This window comes from Heptranchias perlo, unplaced genomic scaffold, assembly GCF_035084215.1.
Source record: "Heptranchias perlo isolate sHepPer1 unplaced genomic scaffold, sHepPer1.hap1 HAP1_SCAFFOLD_282, whole genome shotgun sequence".
Lineage (NCBI taxonomy): Eukaryota > Metazoa > Chordata > Chondrichthyes > Hexanchiformes > Hexanchidae > Heptranchias > Heptranchias perlo.
Genome location: NW_027139294.1, coordinates 195,798 through 212,838, shown reverse-complemented (window position 1 = coordinate 212,838; position 17,041 = coordinate 195,798). Strand labels below are relative to the sequence as shown.

General features: G+C 44.7%; 1 long non-coding RNA gene and 1 other non-coding gene across 2 annotated transcripts in view; one reads left to right on the top strand and one right to left on the bottom strand.

Moving 5' to 3' along the window:
• LOC137310834 (uncharacterized) overlaps positions 1-17,041 on the bottom strand; it is a 227,062-nt gene that overhangs the window by 68,074 nt on the left and 141,947 nt on the right. The window lies entirely within an intron of this gene.
• On the top strand, positions 12,809-12,902 carry trnay-gua (transfer RNA tyrosine (anticodon GUA)). Its single transcript has 2 exons — positions 12,809-12,845; positions 12,867-12,902. It is a non-coding gene; the product is annotated as a tRNA-Tyr (tRNA).

The window sequence follows — 17,041 nt, the reverse complement described above, 5'->3', positions numbered from 1 at the left end:
TTTCCCTGTGAATCCCGATACTGACTGCGTTTCAGGCTGTGTTTATCTTTGTGTGTCCATCAGTGCTTTGATACATGGATGAATATTTGTGCTTGTGTTTGTTTGTTACTTTAAATAAATTAGGGATGGACAATTCTCGCTCTGACACTGAAGAACTAATTGAGCAAATTTCACAGTGAAGTGTTGTTTATTGTGGTGCTGAAACTAAAAAAAATCGTAAAAGGTGCAAAGAGGGAAAACGAGAAAAACCTGTGAGTGAAATTAAGGACAACTTTCAAGGTTTTTACACGTATATTAAGAGAAAGAAGGGTGACTAAGAGTAATATGGGCCCCTTAAGGACAGATGGCGGTGATATTATAATTGAAATTCAGGAAATGGCAGACTTGCTAAATACTCGCAGAAAATCATGAGGGTAATGTACCAGAGACACGAGGAAAACGGAAAATAAATCAAGGGGATTCAGTGCAAGTAAAATAATGGTATTGGAGCAAATAATTAAATTAAAGATAGACAAATCTCCAGGACCTGATGGTGACCATCCCAGGGGACTAAGGGGAATAGGTGAGGAAATTGTACATGCTTTAGTCATGATCGTTCAAAACTCTCTTGATTCAGGAATTGTTCCATGGATTGAAAAATTGCCAATGTCATTCCATTATATACGAAGGGTAGGAGAGATAAAGTAGAAAAATATAGACCTATTAGTCTGGCGTCTGCTGTGGGGAAGTTACCAGAATCTGTTATTAGGGAAAGAATGACTGAGCACTTGGATAAACATGAATTGATCAGAGAGAGTCAGCATGGATTTGTAAAGTGTAAGTCAAGTCTAACGAAAATAGTTGAACTTTTTGAAAATGTGACTAATGTGGTAAATGATGGAGTGTCTATGGGTGTGATGTGTGTATTGACTTCCAGAGGCATTCATTAAGGTTTAGCATCAGAGACTGTTAACAGAAATGAGAACACGTGGAATTCAAAGCAACCCATTGACATGGGGAGGGAGTTGGTTTGGAGGTAGGAGACAGAGAGTAGGGTTAATGGGTGTGTACTCAAATTGACAGGATTTGATTAGTGGTGTCCCCCAGGGATCTGTGCCGGCAAATCACCTTTTTACTATGTGAAAAATGAGGCAGATGAAGGAATAGAGAGCCGTATGTCCAAGTTTGTCGACGACACCAAGTTTGGTGGCACAGTGAGTAGTGTAGATGGGAGCATAAAGTTACAAAGGGAAATTGATAGATTCAGTGAGTTGGTAAAACTGTGTCAGATGGAGCTTACATAGAATTACATCGAATGTACATCACAGAAACAGGCAATTCGGCCCAACTAGACTATACCGGTGTTTATGCTGCAGACGAGCCTCCTCCAACCCCTCTTCATCTAACCCAATGAGCAAACCCGAATATTCCTTTCTCCTCCATGTGTTTATCTCACTTCACCGTAAATGCATCCATGATATTCGCCTTAACTACTCCTTGTGGGAGCGAGCTGCACATTCTAACGACTCTCTGGATAAATATGTTTCTCTTGAATGCCAGATTGGATTTATTGATGACTATTATATTCATGGCCCTAAGTTTTGAAGTCCCCACTCCCAAAAGTACAAACACTTTATCTACATCTGACCGATCAAACCCTTGCATCTACATCTGACCGATCAAACCCTTGCATAATCTTAAAGTCCTGTATCAGGTCACCCTCAGCCTTCTCTTTTCTATACAAAAGAGCCCCAGACTGATCAAAGTTTCAATCTGGGGAAGTGTGAGGCCATCCACTTTGGCCCGAAGCAAGATAAATCAGAGTATTTTCAAAATGGTGAGAAGCCAGGAACTGTGGGTGAGCAGAGATACTTCGGGAAATCACGAAGAGTTGGCAGACAGGTGCAAAAAATAATTAAAATGGCTAATGGAATGTCGGCCTTTATCTCAAGGGAACTGGAATTCAAAAGGGTGGAAGTTATGTTAGAATTCTATAAACTCTGCTGAGGCCACATTGAGAGTACGGCATTCAGTCCTGGGCACCAGACCTCAGGAAGGATATATTGGCCTTGCAGGAGGTGCAGCGCAGAAAGACCAGAATGATACCAGGGCTAAAATGGTTACATTATGAGGGCAAGTTGCGTGGACAAGGTTTGTATTTCCTCGTGTATAGAGGATTAAGTGGTGATGTAATTCATGTGTTGAAGGTGATTCAATGATCCAATGGTGGGTGTGTGAGTTGGTGCTGAATCGGTCCCCTTCAGTGAAGAGAGGGTCAGCGGGCGCCTGACAGACACGGCTCGGAACGGGACTCGCTTCTCTCCGGCGGCAGCGGCTGGTTTAGAGAGATCTCTCTGTCTGCTGCTGTTACTCCGCCTCCTGCACTCTGGGAGAACCGCGGAGGTCGGTCCTCATTTTTCTCTTATGGATCCGGCTCCATCCGTTTACTGTTGACGGGAGTGCGTCTGATACCAAGTCAGTCAGAAGCGGGTGCAAATCACAACATCGGCACAGGCCCAAGGACTGGGGACTGGTTTGATATTGGGTCCTTTTTAAGGGACCGGCTGGAGAATGTTTGTATAATAATAATGATCAGAATTAACTTTGATACAATGAAGTTTTTTGCAGTTATTTCCCATTTCCACCCTCACCAGTTTTATACAGTAACAGGTAACAATGTTTGAGGGATGTGATGTCCAGTGTTGGTGGAATCAGTGTAATTTAACTTGATACATTGAAGAATCTCTTGTCTATCCCAGGCTCTTACCTTAGGTTTAGACCCTCACCGAGTTTAAAATTGGTCACTCACTGATATAAATAAACCAGTAACAATCCCGAAACCTCAGCGGGGATATTTGTTCCGATACTTAGTGACGGTCCCAATTTCCACTGAAATTCTCAATCAGCAAATCCCAGAGGCTGTTTCGGGTTTGACAAACTGTGAAACAGATTGTTTTAAAAGCCGGAAAGAGGGAAAAACTGGTGGTTGATATGAAGTGTTATACATTATCTCTTTCTGTTTCAGATTTACAATTTCTCTTTGTGTGTTACTGACAGGAGAGGCTATAACGGAGCCCAGTGACTGGGTAACGAGCTGCACTGAGTCATTGGCCTGTGTTACAGACCGGCTCGTTGGACCTGCTCATTTCGTGAACTCGCTGGTGTCTCAGCACGTGTGATGACTGAGTGAATCCCTTCCCACACACTGAGCAGGTGAACAGTCTCTCAACCAATGGGCATGCGTTGATGTGTCAGCAGTTCATTTCTGCGTTTAAAGCTCTTCTCACAGTCACTGCATTAAAAGGTCACTCAATGGTGTCAACAAGTTAATGTTTCAGAAACTGGGATGATCGAGTGAATCTCTTCCCACACACGGAGCAGGTGAAAAGTCTCTCCCCAGTGTGAGTGCGTCAATGTCTCAGCAGTTCGTTTCTAATTTTAAATCTCTTCCCACATTCAGAACATTTAAAGGTCTCTCAGTGTGAACTCGGTGGTGTTTCAGCAGGGTGGATGACCGAGTGAATCCCTTCCCACACACTGAGCAGGTGAACGGCCCCTCCCCAGTGTGGGTGCGTTGGTGTGTCAGCAGATTAAATTCGCTTTTATACCTCTTCTCACAGTCAGAACATTTAAAAGGTCTCTCATCGGAGTGAAGTCGCTGGTGTCTCTGCAGGGCCGATGAATGAGCGAATCCCTTCCCACACACGGAGCAGGAGAACGGCCTCTCCCCAGTGTGAACTCGCTGGTGTGACAGAAAGTGTGATGAATGAGCGAATCCCTTCCCACGCACGGAGCAGGTGAACGGCCTCTCCCCAGTGTGAACTCGCTGGTGTTTCAGCAGGTTCGATGAATGAGCGAATCCCTTCCCACACATGGAGCAGGTGAACGGCCTCTCCCCAGTGTGAACTCGCTGGTGTGACAGAAAGTGTGATGAATGAGCGAATCCCTTCCCACACACGGAGCAGGTGAACGGCCTCTCCCCAGTGTGAACTCGCTGGTGTGACAGAAAGTGTGATGAATGAGCGAATCCCTTCCCACACACGGAGCAGGTGAACGGCCTCTCCCCAGTGTGAACTCGCTGGTGTTTCAGCAGGTTCGATGAATGAGCGAATCCCTTCCCACACATGGAGCAGGTGAACGGCCTCTCCCCAGTGTGAACTCGCTGGTGTGACAGAAAGTGTGATGAATGAGCGAATCCCTTCCCACACACGGAGCAGGTGAACGGCCTCTCCCCAGTGTGAACTCGCTGGTGTGACAGAAAGTGTGATGAATGAGCGAATTCCTTCCCACACACGGAGCAGGTGAACGGCCTCTCCCCAGTGTGAACTCGCTGGTGTTTCAGCAGGTTCGATGAATGAGCGAATCCCATCCCATACATGGAGCAGGTGAACGGCCTCTCCCCAGTGTGAACTCGCTGGTGTGACAGAAAGTGTGATGAATGAGCGAATCCCTTCCCACACACGGAGCAGGTGAACGACCTCTCCCCAATGTGAACTCGCTGGTGTTTCAGCAGGTTCGATGAATGAGCGAATCCCTTCCCACACACGGAGCAGGTGAACGGCCTCTCCCCAGTGTGAACTCGCTGGTGTGACAGAAAGTGTGATGAATGAGCGAATCCCTTCCCACACACGGAGCAGGTGAACGGCCTCTCCCCAGTGTGAACTCGCTGGTGTTTCAGCAGGTTCGATGAATGAGCGAATCCCTTCCCACACACGGAGCAGGTGAACGGCCTCTCCCCAGTGTGAACTCGCTGGTGTGACAGAAAGTGTGATGACTGAGTGAATCCCTTCCCACACACGGAGCAGGTGAACGGCCTCTCCCCAGTGTGAACTCGCTGGTGTGACAGAAAGTGTGATGACTGAGTGAATCCCTTCCCACACACGGAGCAGGTGAACGGCCTCTCCCCAGTGTGAATGCGTTGGTGTTTCAGCAGTTCAATTTTGCTTTTAAAGCTCTTCTCACAGTCAGAACATTTAAAAGGTCTCTCCCCAGTGTGAACTCGCTGGTGTGTCAGCAGGTTGGATAACTGAGTGAATCCCTTCCCACACGTGGAGCAGGAGAACGGCCTCTCCCCAGTGTGGGTACGTTGGTGTTCCAACAGATTCCTTTTGCAGTTAAACCTCTTCTCACAGTCAGAACATTTAAAAGGTCTCTCCCCAGTGTGAACTCGCTGGTGTGTCAGCAGGTTGGATAACTGAGTGAATCCCTTCCCACACGTGGAGCAGGAGAACGGCCTCTCCCCAGTGTGGGTACGTTGGTGTTCCAACAGATTCCTTTTGCAGTTAAACCTCTTCTCACAGTCAGAACATTTAAAAGGTCTCTCCCCAGTGTGAACTCGCTGGTGTGTCAGGAGGCCGGATGACTGAGCGAATCCCTTCCCACACATGGAGCAGGTGAACGGCCTCTCCCCAGTGTGACGGCGTCGATGAGTTTCCAGCTCTGAAGGGTAATTGAATCCCTTCCCACAGTCCCCACATTTCCACGGTTTCTCCGTGGTCCGGGTGTCCTTGTGTCTCTCCAGGTTGGACGATCAGTTGAAGCCTCGTCCACACACAGAACACGTGTACGGTTTCTCCCCGCTGTGAACGGTGCGATGTTTTTTCTGGCTGTGTAACTGGTTAAAGCTCTTTCCACAGTCAGTGCACTGGAACACTCTCACTCGGGTGTGTGTGTCTCGGTGCTTTTCCACTCACACTGATGTTTGAAATCTTCTCCCACAGACAGAACAGACAAACATTTCTCCTTCCACATTCAAAGGCCGATGATATTCAGGTCCTGATGAATCGAGTGACTCTGTCAGATCTTGACGTGATCTTTAGTTTGAGTTTCCCTCTGTAAATCCTCCCCTGTAAAAGGAGTTTATAAAAGTTATCACTGTAAGTACAGGATAGAAATTCAGATCAGATAACACTACTTTCTATGGAACATTATTTCCTCTCTCATTCCTCAAAGCTGTAAATCACCGTCCCACACACTCTCCCTCCTCCCTGTGCTGAAATCCAAATCCATCGCATCATCTTTCAGTGGCCCTAAACCATGAGTGAAAGGGTGAGAGGAGTGTGAGAGAGTGAGTGTGAGAGAGTGAGTGTGAGAGAGTGAGTGTCAGAGAGTGTGAGTACAGCAGTGGGCTCGGTGTGGAGAATGAAGTGGGGCAGGTGGACCATGTTTCAGTGGGGCAGCAGTGATCATAATCTCATTCGGTTTCGAATAGTTGTGGAAAAGGACTGGGTAAAGTCAAATATGAAAATTCTTAACTGGAGGAGGGCTAATTTCATGAGTTAAAAAGGGATCTTGTCCAGGTTAATTAGCATCAAAAATTGGCAGGCAGAACAGAAATTGAACAGTGGGAGGCCTTCAAGGAGAAGTTGGTTTGGGGACAGAGTAGACAGATTCCCACGAGGAGGAAAGGAACAGCATCCAAAGCTAGAGCTCCCTGGATGACTGAAGATATGGAGATCACCATTTCTCCTTCATTTACAGACGCTCCCTGACCGATCACCATTTCTCCTGCATTTACAGACGTCCCCTGACCGATCACCATTTCTCCTTCATTTACAGACTCTCCCTGATCGATCCTCATTTCTCCTTCATTTACAGACGCTCCCTGACCGATCACCATTTCTCCTGCATTTACAGACGTACCCTGACCGATCACCATTTCTCCTTTATTTACAGACGCTCCCTGACCGATCACCATTTCTCCTTCATTCACAGACGCTCCCTGATTCGATGAGTCACGAGGTTTGACGCTGACACTGCGCATGCTCGGAGGCCGCGGGCCGTGTGTTGAGTTTCGGGTCTGATCTAAACCGGAGCCCCCGGAGTGTAGAGAGAGAGAGGAGAATGTTCACTGTTTGATATTCGGGCCCGGGGCCGCACTCGGGGTTTGTGAAGCCCCCGCCCCCTCCCCCGGGGTTTATTAACCCGCTCCCCCCGCCCATCTCTCACCTGTTGCCGACACGATCTCGGCCTCACTCCCCGCCCGCCGCGCATGCTCAGCTCACACTGCCCGGGTGATTGACGGGAGCTCCGGACCAATAGGAAGAGCGGAGAGGGGCTGGAGGACCGAGCGGGCGGTTGGTCCTCCAACCAATGGGAGTGGGTGAGGGGCGGGACTTGCGGCACCGAGTGGGCGGGGCTGAGCCCGGATCTCCCTCATTGGCTGAAACTCTGCATCATTTTTGAACCTGATTGATGTCAAACTCGAGGGAAAAAACTGGACTTGAATAAAGGACAAAGAGGAGGGAATATTGGAGGGAATAACACAGTGTAGGGATAAAATGGATTAATTCAGGACAGACAGCAGGGAATATTGGAGGGAATAACACAGTGTAGGGATAAAATGGATTAATTCAGGACAGACAGCAGGGAATATTGGAGGGAATAACACAGTGTTGGGATAAAATGGATTAATTCAGGACAGACAGCAGGGAATATTGGAGGGAATAACACAGTGTAGGGATAAAATGGATTAATTCAGGACAGACAGCAGGGATTATTGGAGGGAATAACACAGTGTAGGGATAAAATGGATTAATTCAGGACAGACAGCAGGGATTATTGGAGGAAATAACACAGTGTAGGGATAAAATGGATTAATTCAGGACAGACAGCAGGGATTATTGGAGGAAATAACACAGTGTAGGGATAAAATGGATTAATTCAGGACAGACAGCAGGGAATATTGGAGGAAATAACACAGTGTAGGGATAAAATGGATTAATTCAGGACAGACAGCAGGGAATATTGGAGGAAATAACACAGTGTAGGGATAAAATGGATTAATTCAGGACAGACAGCAGGGATTATTGGAGGAAATAACACAGTGTAGGGATAAAATGGATTAATTCAGGACAGACAGCAGGGAATATTGGAGGAAATAACACAGTGTAGGGATAAAATGGATTAATTCAGGACAGACAGCAGGGATTATTGGAGGAAATAACACAGTGTAGGGATAAAATGGATTAATTCAGGACAGACAGCAGGGAATATTGGAGGAAATAACACAGTGTAGGGATAAAATGGATTAATTCAGGACAGACAGCAGGGAATATTGGAGGAAATAACACAGTGTAGGGATAAAATGGATTAATTCAGGACAGACAGCAGGGATTATTGGAGGAAATAACACAGTGTAGGGATAAAATGGATTAATTCAGGACAGACAGCAGGGAATATTGGAGGGAATAACACAGTGTAGGGATAAAATGGATTAATTCAGGACAGACAGCAGGGATTATTGGAGGAAATAACACAGTGTAGGGATAAAATGGATTAATTCAGGACAGACAGCAGGGATTATTGGAGGAAATAACACAGTGTAGGGATAAAATGGATTAATTCAGGACAGACAGCAGGGAATATTGGAGGAAATAACACAGTGTCGGGATAAAATGGATTAATTCAGGACAGACAGCAGGGATTATTGGAGGAAATAACACAGTGTAGGGATAAAATGGATTAATTCAGGACAGACAGCAGAGATTATTGGAGGAAATAACACAGTGTAGGGATAAAATGGATTAATTCAGGACAGACAGCAGGGAATATTGGAGGAAATAACACAGTGTAGGGATAAAATGGATTAATTCAGGACAGACAGCAGGGAATATTGGAGGGAATAACACAGTGTAGGGATAAAATGGATTAATTCAGGACAGACAGCAGGGATTATTGGAGGAAATAACACAGTGCAGGGATAAAATGGATTAATTCAGGACAGACAGCAGGGAATATTGGAGGAAATAACACAGTGTAGGGATAAAATGGATTAATTCAGGACAGACAGCAGGGATTATTGGAGGAAATAACACAGTGTAGGGATAAAATGGATTAATTCAGGACAGACAGCAGGGAATATTGGAGGGAATAACACAGTGTAGGGATAAAATGGATTAATTCAGGACAGACAGCAGGGAATATTGGAGGGAATAACACAGTGTAGGGATAAAATGGATTAATTCAGGACAGACAGCAGGGAATATTGGAGGGAATAACACAGTGTAGGGATAAAATGGATTAATTCAGGACAGACAGCAGGGAATATTGGAGGGAATAACACAGTGTAGGGATAAAATGGATTAATTCAGGACAGACAGCAGGGATTATTGGAGGAAATAACACAGTGTAGGGATAAAATGGATTAATTCAGGACAGACAGCAGGGATTATTGGAGGAAATAACACAGTGTAGGGATAAAATGGATTAATTCAGGACAGACAGCAGGGAATATTGGAGGAAATAACACAGTGTAGGGATAAAATGGATTAATTCAGGACAGACAGCAGGGAATATTGGAGGAAATAACACAGTGTAGGGATAAAATGGATTAATTCAGGACAGACAGCAGGGATTATTGGAGGAAATAACACAGTGTAGGGATAAAATGGATTAATTCAGGACAGACAGCAGGGAATATTGGAGGAAATAACACAGTGTAGGGATAAAATGGATTAATTCAGGACAGACAGCAGGGATTATTGGAGGAAATAACACAGTGTAGGGATAAAATGGATTAATTCAGGACAGACAGCAGGGATTATTGGAGGAAATAACACAGTGTAGGGATAAAATGGATTAATTCAGGACAGACAGCAGGGAATATTGGAGGAAATAACACAGTGTCGGGATAAAATGGATTAATTCAGGACAGACAGCAGGGATTATTGGAGGAAATAACACAGTGTAGGGATAAAATGGATTAATTCAGGACAGACAGCAGAGATTATTGGAGGAAATAACACAGTGTAGGGATAAAATGGATTAATTCAGGACAGACAGCAGGGAATATTGGAGGAAATAACACAGTGTAGGGATAAAATGGATTAATTCAGGACAGACAGCAGGGAATATTGGAGGGAATAACACAGTGTAGGGATAAAATGGATTAATTCAGGACAGACAGCAGGGATTATTGGAGGAAATAACACAGTGTAGGGATAAAATGGATTAATTCAGGACAGACAGCAGGGAATATTGGAGGAAATAACACAGTGTAGGGATAAAATGGATTAATTCAGGACAGACAGCAGGGATTATTGGAGGAAATAACACAGTGTAGGGATAAAATGGATTAATTCAGGACAGACAGCAGGGATTATTGGAGGAAATAACACAGTGCAGGGATAAAATGGATTAATTCAGGACAGACAGCAGGGAATATTGGAGGAAATAACACAGTGTAGGGATAAAATGGATTAATTCAGGACAGACAGCAGGGAATATTGGAGGGAATAACACAGTGCAGGGATAAAATGGATTAATTCAGGACAGACAGCAGGGAATATTGGAGGGAATAACACAGTGTAGGAATAAAATGGATTAATTCAGGACAGACAGCAGGGATTATTGGAGGGAATAACAGAGTGTAGGGATAAAATGGATTAATTCAGGACAGACAGCAGGGATTATTGGAGGAAATAACACAGTGTAGGGATAAAATGGATTAATTCAGGACAGACACCAGGGAATATTGGAGGAAATAACACAGTGTAGGGATAAAATGGAATAATTCAGGACAGACAGCAGGGATTATTGGAGGAAATAACACAGTGTAGGGATAAAATGGATTAATTCAGGACAGACAGCAGGGAATATTGGAGGAAATAACACAGTGCAGGGATAAAATGGATTAATTCAGGACAGACAGCAGGGATTGTTGGAGGAAATAACACAGTGTAGGGATAAAATGGATTAATTCAGGATAGACAGCAGGGATTATTGGAGGGAATAACACAGTGTAGGGATAAAATGGATTAATTCAGGACAGACAGCAGGGAATATTGGAGGAAATAACACAGTGTAGGGATAAAATGGATTAATTCAGGACAGACAGCAGGGATTATTGGAGGAAATAACACAGTGCAGGGATAAAATGGATTAATTCAGGACAGACAGCAGGGATTATTGGAGGGAATAACACAGTGTTGGGATAAAATGGATTAATTCAGGACAGACAGCAGGGATTATTGGAGGAAATAACACAGTGTGGGGATAAAATGGATTAATTCAGGACAGACAGCAGGGATTATTGGAGGAAATAACACAGTGTAGGGATAAAATGGATTAATTCAGGAGAGACAGCAGGGATTATTGGAGGAAATAACACAGTGTAGGGATAAAATGGATTAATTCAGGACAGACAGCAGGGATTATTGGAGGAAATAACACAGTGTAGGGATAAAATGGATTAATTCAGGACAGACAGCAGGGAATATTGGAGGAAATAACACAGTGGAGGGATAAAATGGATTAATTCAGGACAGACAGCAGGGAATATTGGAGGAAATAACACAGTGTCGGGATAAAATGGATTAATTCAGGACAGACAGCAGGGATTAATGGAGGAAATAACACAGTGTAGGGATAAAATGGATTAATTCAGGACAGACAGCAGGGATTATTGGAGGAAATTTCACAGTGTCGGGATAAAATGGATTAATTCAGGACAGACAGCAGGGATTATTGGAGGAAATAACACAGTGTCAGGATAAAATGGATTAATTCAGGACAGACAGCATGGATTTTTGGAGGAAATAACATAGTGTAGGGGTAAAATGGATTAATTCAGGACAGACAGCAGGGATTAATGGAGGAAATAACACAGTGTAGGGATAAAATGGATTAATTCAGGACAGACAGCAGGGATTATTGGAGGAAATTTCACAGTGTCGGGATAAAATGGATTAATTCAGGACAGACAGCAGGGATTATTGGAGGAAATAACACAGTGTCAGGATAAAATGGATTAATTCAGGACAGACAGCATGGATTTTTGGAGGAAATAACATAGTGTGGGGATAAAATGGATTAATTCAGGACAGACAGCAGGGATTATTGAAGGAAATAACACAGTGTAGTGATAAAATGGATTAATTCATGACAGACAGCAGGGATTATTGGAGGAAATTACACAGTGTCAGGATAAAATGGATTAATTCAGGACGGACAGCATGGATTTTTGGAGGAAATAACATAGTGTAGGGATAAAATGGATTAATTCAGGACAGACAGCAGGGATTATTGAAGGAAATAACACAGTGTAGTGATAAAATGGATTAATTCATGACAGACAGCAGGGATTATTGGAGGAAATAACACAGTGTAGGGATAAAATGGATTAATTCAGGACAGATAGCAGGGATTATTGGAGAAAATAACACAGTGTAGGGATAAAATGGATTAATTCAGGACAGATAGCAGGGATTATTGGAGGAAATAACACAGTGTAGGGATAAAATGGATTAATTCAGGACAGACAGCAGGGATTATTGGAGGAAATAACACAGTGTAGGGTTAAAATGGATTAATTCAGGACAGACAGCAGGGAATATTGGAGGAAATCCACGAGTCCGGGTGTGTCAAAGGTGCACGGTGAACAATCACCAAAGTGAAACATTTTTGCCACTTCCCTTCGATACCTCAGCTGGTCGAGCGACAAGACTGTCGTAGAAAATAAGACAAAGTCATCCTTCCGTCATTTGTTCAATTCCTGCTCGAAGGAGAACGCGTGATTTTGCAATAAGCAGCAATTAGTTCAAGGTCGCTCTCTGAACTTTACAGGCACCTCACAGATTAACATGTTGCCATGAAGGCACAGGACGCCTCTTTTCCTTTCTCAAACCTGAAAACTTTCTGTGTCTGCCCAAACAAGGCTGCTCTGCCTCTGCTCACCAGCAGGGAGCGCTTTTGAGCAGCAATACTTCAAAACACTCAGCTCTCGCTTTCAGGCAAAAGAAGTCTTCGATCAGCACCGGACTCCACGAGTCTGAACGTGTCAACGGGCGCACGGTGAACAATCACCAAAGACAACACTGTTTATCACTTCCCTTCGATAGCTCAGCTGGTAGAGCGGAGGACTGTAGTGAATAAAACACAATAAAGTCATCCTTAGGTCGCTGGTTCAATTCCGGCTCGAAGGAGTGAGTGTGATTTTGGAATAAGCAGCAATTACCTCAAGGTCACTCTCTGAACTTCACAGGCAGCTCACAGGTTAACATGTTGCCACTCAGGCACAGGACACAACTGTTCCTTTCCAAAACCGAAAAGCTTTCTGTGTCTGCCCGAGCACGGCTGTTTCACTCGAGCATTTCCCTCTGCTCACCAGCAGGGAGTGCCTTTGAGCAGCAACACTTCAAATCGCCCTCAATTTCAGGCAAAATGGTCTTCGATCAGTCAGTCAGTCAGGGCTCTCGCTGCTCCTCGAGCTCGGGCGGCTGTTGCTTTCCGGTGACCTCGTCTTCCTTCCGCAGGCTCGGGCTCTTCTCAGCATCACTCATGATTACTGCGGCTTCCCGTTCTGCTGTTCCTCACTTGCTGATGCTCGATACCGCCGATTGGAGCAAAGTATTTAATATATTCAGGGAGCGGAAACCCAAGGCAAGATTTCTCTGCTGGTCTCGGAGCAGCTTGAAGGCGAGTGTGAGGCAGGAACTGTGAGGGGCGATTTACAAACAGCAAACGAGGAATGAGCTCAACTGGTGGAGCGCTCACTTGGCCTGTGAGAAGTAGCGGGATCGTTGATTATATTCTCCACTCACCGTTTGTCTTGCTGCAATTATACAGAAACAAGAGTGTTGTCAGTGAGTCCATCGCCCATGGACTTCCTAAACTTCACTGTGTGTTTGGGTACAGAGAGATCAAGGGGCAGCAAATCTTTTGATGTGCTGCAGTAAGCAAAAGTTGTTGATTTTGCTATGCAGCAAAGATGGAAAGATGAGGTGAGAGATGGAAAAAAAGCTTCGTAATCCTTGATGCCTTCTCTGAAGATTGAATTCAAGCCCTTCAGATTATGACACTGATGCACTGCTTGCTGCACTGAGAAGGCACTTACCAGGTATGGAGCCAGGCAGCACCACCAAGTAGGACAGCTTGCAAGGTATTGAATGCCATAAAATTTTGCATTAAAAAATCCAAGCCAGGTCGGAATCGAACCTAATGTGTTATCCATTGCACCACTGGCCCAGATTATAACGAATTAGTAGCAGTGGGAGGCAGTGGGCATGGCGGAGGTACTAAATAAATACATTGCATCTGTCTTTCCCAAGGAAGAAGGCGCTGCCAGAGTGTCAGTAAAGGAAGATGTTGTAGAGATACTGGATTGGCTAAAAATTCATAAGGAGGAGGTACTGGAAAGGCTGACTGTACTTAAAGTAGATACGTCATCTGGTCCGGATGGGATGCATCCTCGGTTGCTGAGGGAAGTAACGGTGGAAATTGCAGAGGTACTGGCAAAAAACCTCCAAACATCCTTAGATATGGGGGTGATGCCAGAGGACTGGAGAATTGCAAATGTTACACCCCTGTTCAAGAAAGGGTGAAAGAAAATATCCAGCAACTCCTGACCAGTCAGTTTAACCTCGGTAGTGGAGAAAGTTCTAGCAACGATAATCCGGGACAGAATTAGCAGTCAATTGGACAAGGATTAGGGAAAGCCAGCACGGATTTGTTAAAGGCAAATCGTGTTTAATTAACTAAATACAGTTTTTTGATGAGGTAACAGAGAGGAGATGAGGGCAATGCAGTTAATGTGGTGTGTATGGACTTCGAAAAGGCGTCAGATAAAGTGCCGGATAATGGGTTTGTCATCAAGATTGAAGCCCATGGAATAAAAGGGGCAGTAGCAGCATGGATACAGAATTGGCTAAATAACAGGAAACAGAGTGTAGTGGTGAACGGTTGTTTTTCGGAATGGAGGGAGGTGTACAGTGGTGTTCCCCAGGGGTCGGTGCTGGGACCACTGCTTTCCTTGATGTACATTAATGACTTGGACTTGGGGATACAGGGCACAATTTCCAAATTCTTGCTACCAAAATGCTCCACTTCACTGTCATCTGCATTAAAATTCATCGGCCAATTATACACCCATTTTGCAAGTTTATTAATGTATTTTGTATTTGGTCGCAATCTTCATCAATATTATCCAAACTCCACCCCACCCCGCCAATCTGGTGTCATCTGTAAATTTTGAAATTGTACTTCTGATTCCCGAGTCCAATTCGTTGATGTGAATTGTGAACAGTGGTCCCAGAACCAATCCTTGTGGAGCACCACTTTCCACCTTATACAATGTGAGTCGCTACAATTAACCCCACTCTCTGTTTTAGAGCAGTGATCAAGAGAAACTTCTTTACATAGGGAGTTGTCAGTCTGTGGAATTCACTTCCACGGTTAGTGTTTGGGGCACACAGTTCTGTAATGACAAGTGGTCCTCATGTTTTTATCCAAAACAGGCCTCAGCCCAGTCATTTACTCTAAATGTTGGTGCAATAGTTCAAGCTCAGAGGTGCCAGGTATCGGGAGCAGCAGTAGCTGTAAATAAAATCTAAATGTGAGTAAATACCAATATAGTTCATCTTCATCTATTTCTAGTTTAATAACTTTTGCTGAATGTGGCCCAGGCCAAGTGCCAGGATATCGGGTCAGGTTCACCATAGGAAATGAGTTTGACATCCCTGAGATAGACAATGTGAACCGGATTACCCTCATCCACTACCCCAGCAACTTCTTTAAAAAACTCAAGCAAGTTCGTAAGACACCATTTTCTTTCCCAGAAGCCGTGTTGAGTATCTCTAATGGCTCCCTCTCTTTCCCCGTGATCATAAACAGCATCTCTTAGGATCCCTTCAAGCATCTTCCCTCTGATCGAGGTCACACTGATGGGCCTGTCATTCCCCGGCTCTGATTTGTCCCCTTTAATGAAAATGGGAACGACATGAGCTCCCTTCCAATCTCAGGGGACAATCCCTGACTCTATTGAGCTGTTGAAGATACAGGCAAGGGGCTCACAGAGCACCCGTCCCATCTCTTTAAACACCCGGGGGTGGATATCATCTGGACCTGGAGCACAATGCATTTTGAGAGTTCATATTTTATCCAAAGTGACATCCCATTCTATTTTAATATTTATGATGTTATTGTTGACAGCACATCCCACAGCTGGAATCAGAGCATCATCCACAGGAGTGTAGACTGATGAGAAATAGTCATTCAACAGCTCTGCCATAGCCCGGGAATCTGTCCTGAACTGTCTTTCAGTGGCCCGAAAGCATTTTAAATGGTCTTCTGACTCCTGACGGAGCTGGAAAGACATTTGCTATTATTCTCAGAATTGGGCACCATCTTCTTTTCCAAAGATCTCTGAGCTTCTCTAATGGCTGCTTTTGTCTCCCTCGATTGTGGGTGATATTTGACCCAATTCTCCTGTAAACTGAATTCATCCTGATCCGATCTGGGTTAAATGTAAGACAGTTCGGGGAGTCAGGAATCATTCACCGCTAGACCCACACTGAGAGGTAAAACCCCAGACGGTTCCTTAGTAAGGATTCCTCTGGTACCTCAGCATATCTTTGTCAGCTATCTTACAGTCCACTCCTGGAGGCCCCACTTCCTGAGCCTACAACCTTCAGCAGGGTCAGTGGTGGAGTTCCGCAGTGGGAGTGATCCCAGAGTAACTGTCGGGATCGCCCCCACCCTGTGGATGGTCCGGATCGTGTATTTTTAGTGATCCTGGTGTCTAACACACGCACATCAATAAAACCGTGAATTCTGGAAACACACTGCAGGTCCTTCTTTATCTGGAGATCGAATGACTGTTGTATAATTGTACCAGCAGTTAACAGGCTCCTGGGAACTCCTCCCTCTGCTATTTTGATGCAGACTTTAACCCATTTATTTTAAATGGGTTTATTTTGAATGAATTAACGCCTGCCTTAAATGGTAGACTCAGGACTGTCACACAAACAGGTTAAATCTACATAGAATAATTACCACAGTCATTTTTAGACTGGACGCCGCACGGTGACTTTGCTGTCAGTGAAGAGAGACGAGAAAGACCAAAGTGCCGTTTGCCCCTCTCAGTGTGGCCCTGAAGGACTGTGTCCAGGCTGAAGTTCTGTTCCCACCGGACGATCCTCCCCCCAGATTGTCCTTTCTGAGCTCCAGTCAGGTGATGTTCAACACTCAGGTGGGAAAGACCAAAATCTACAACAAGGGTTTAAAACAAAGCTGATTTATTTAACAGAGAAACAGAATATTAAACTCCAGCCCAGTTATCGGGGTT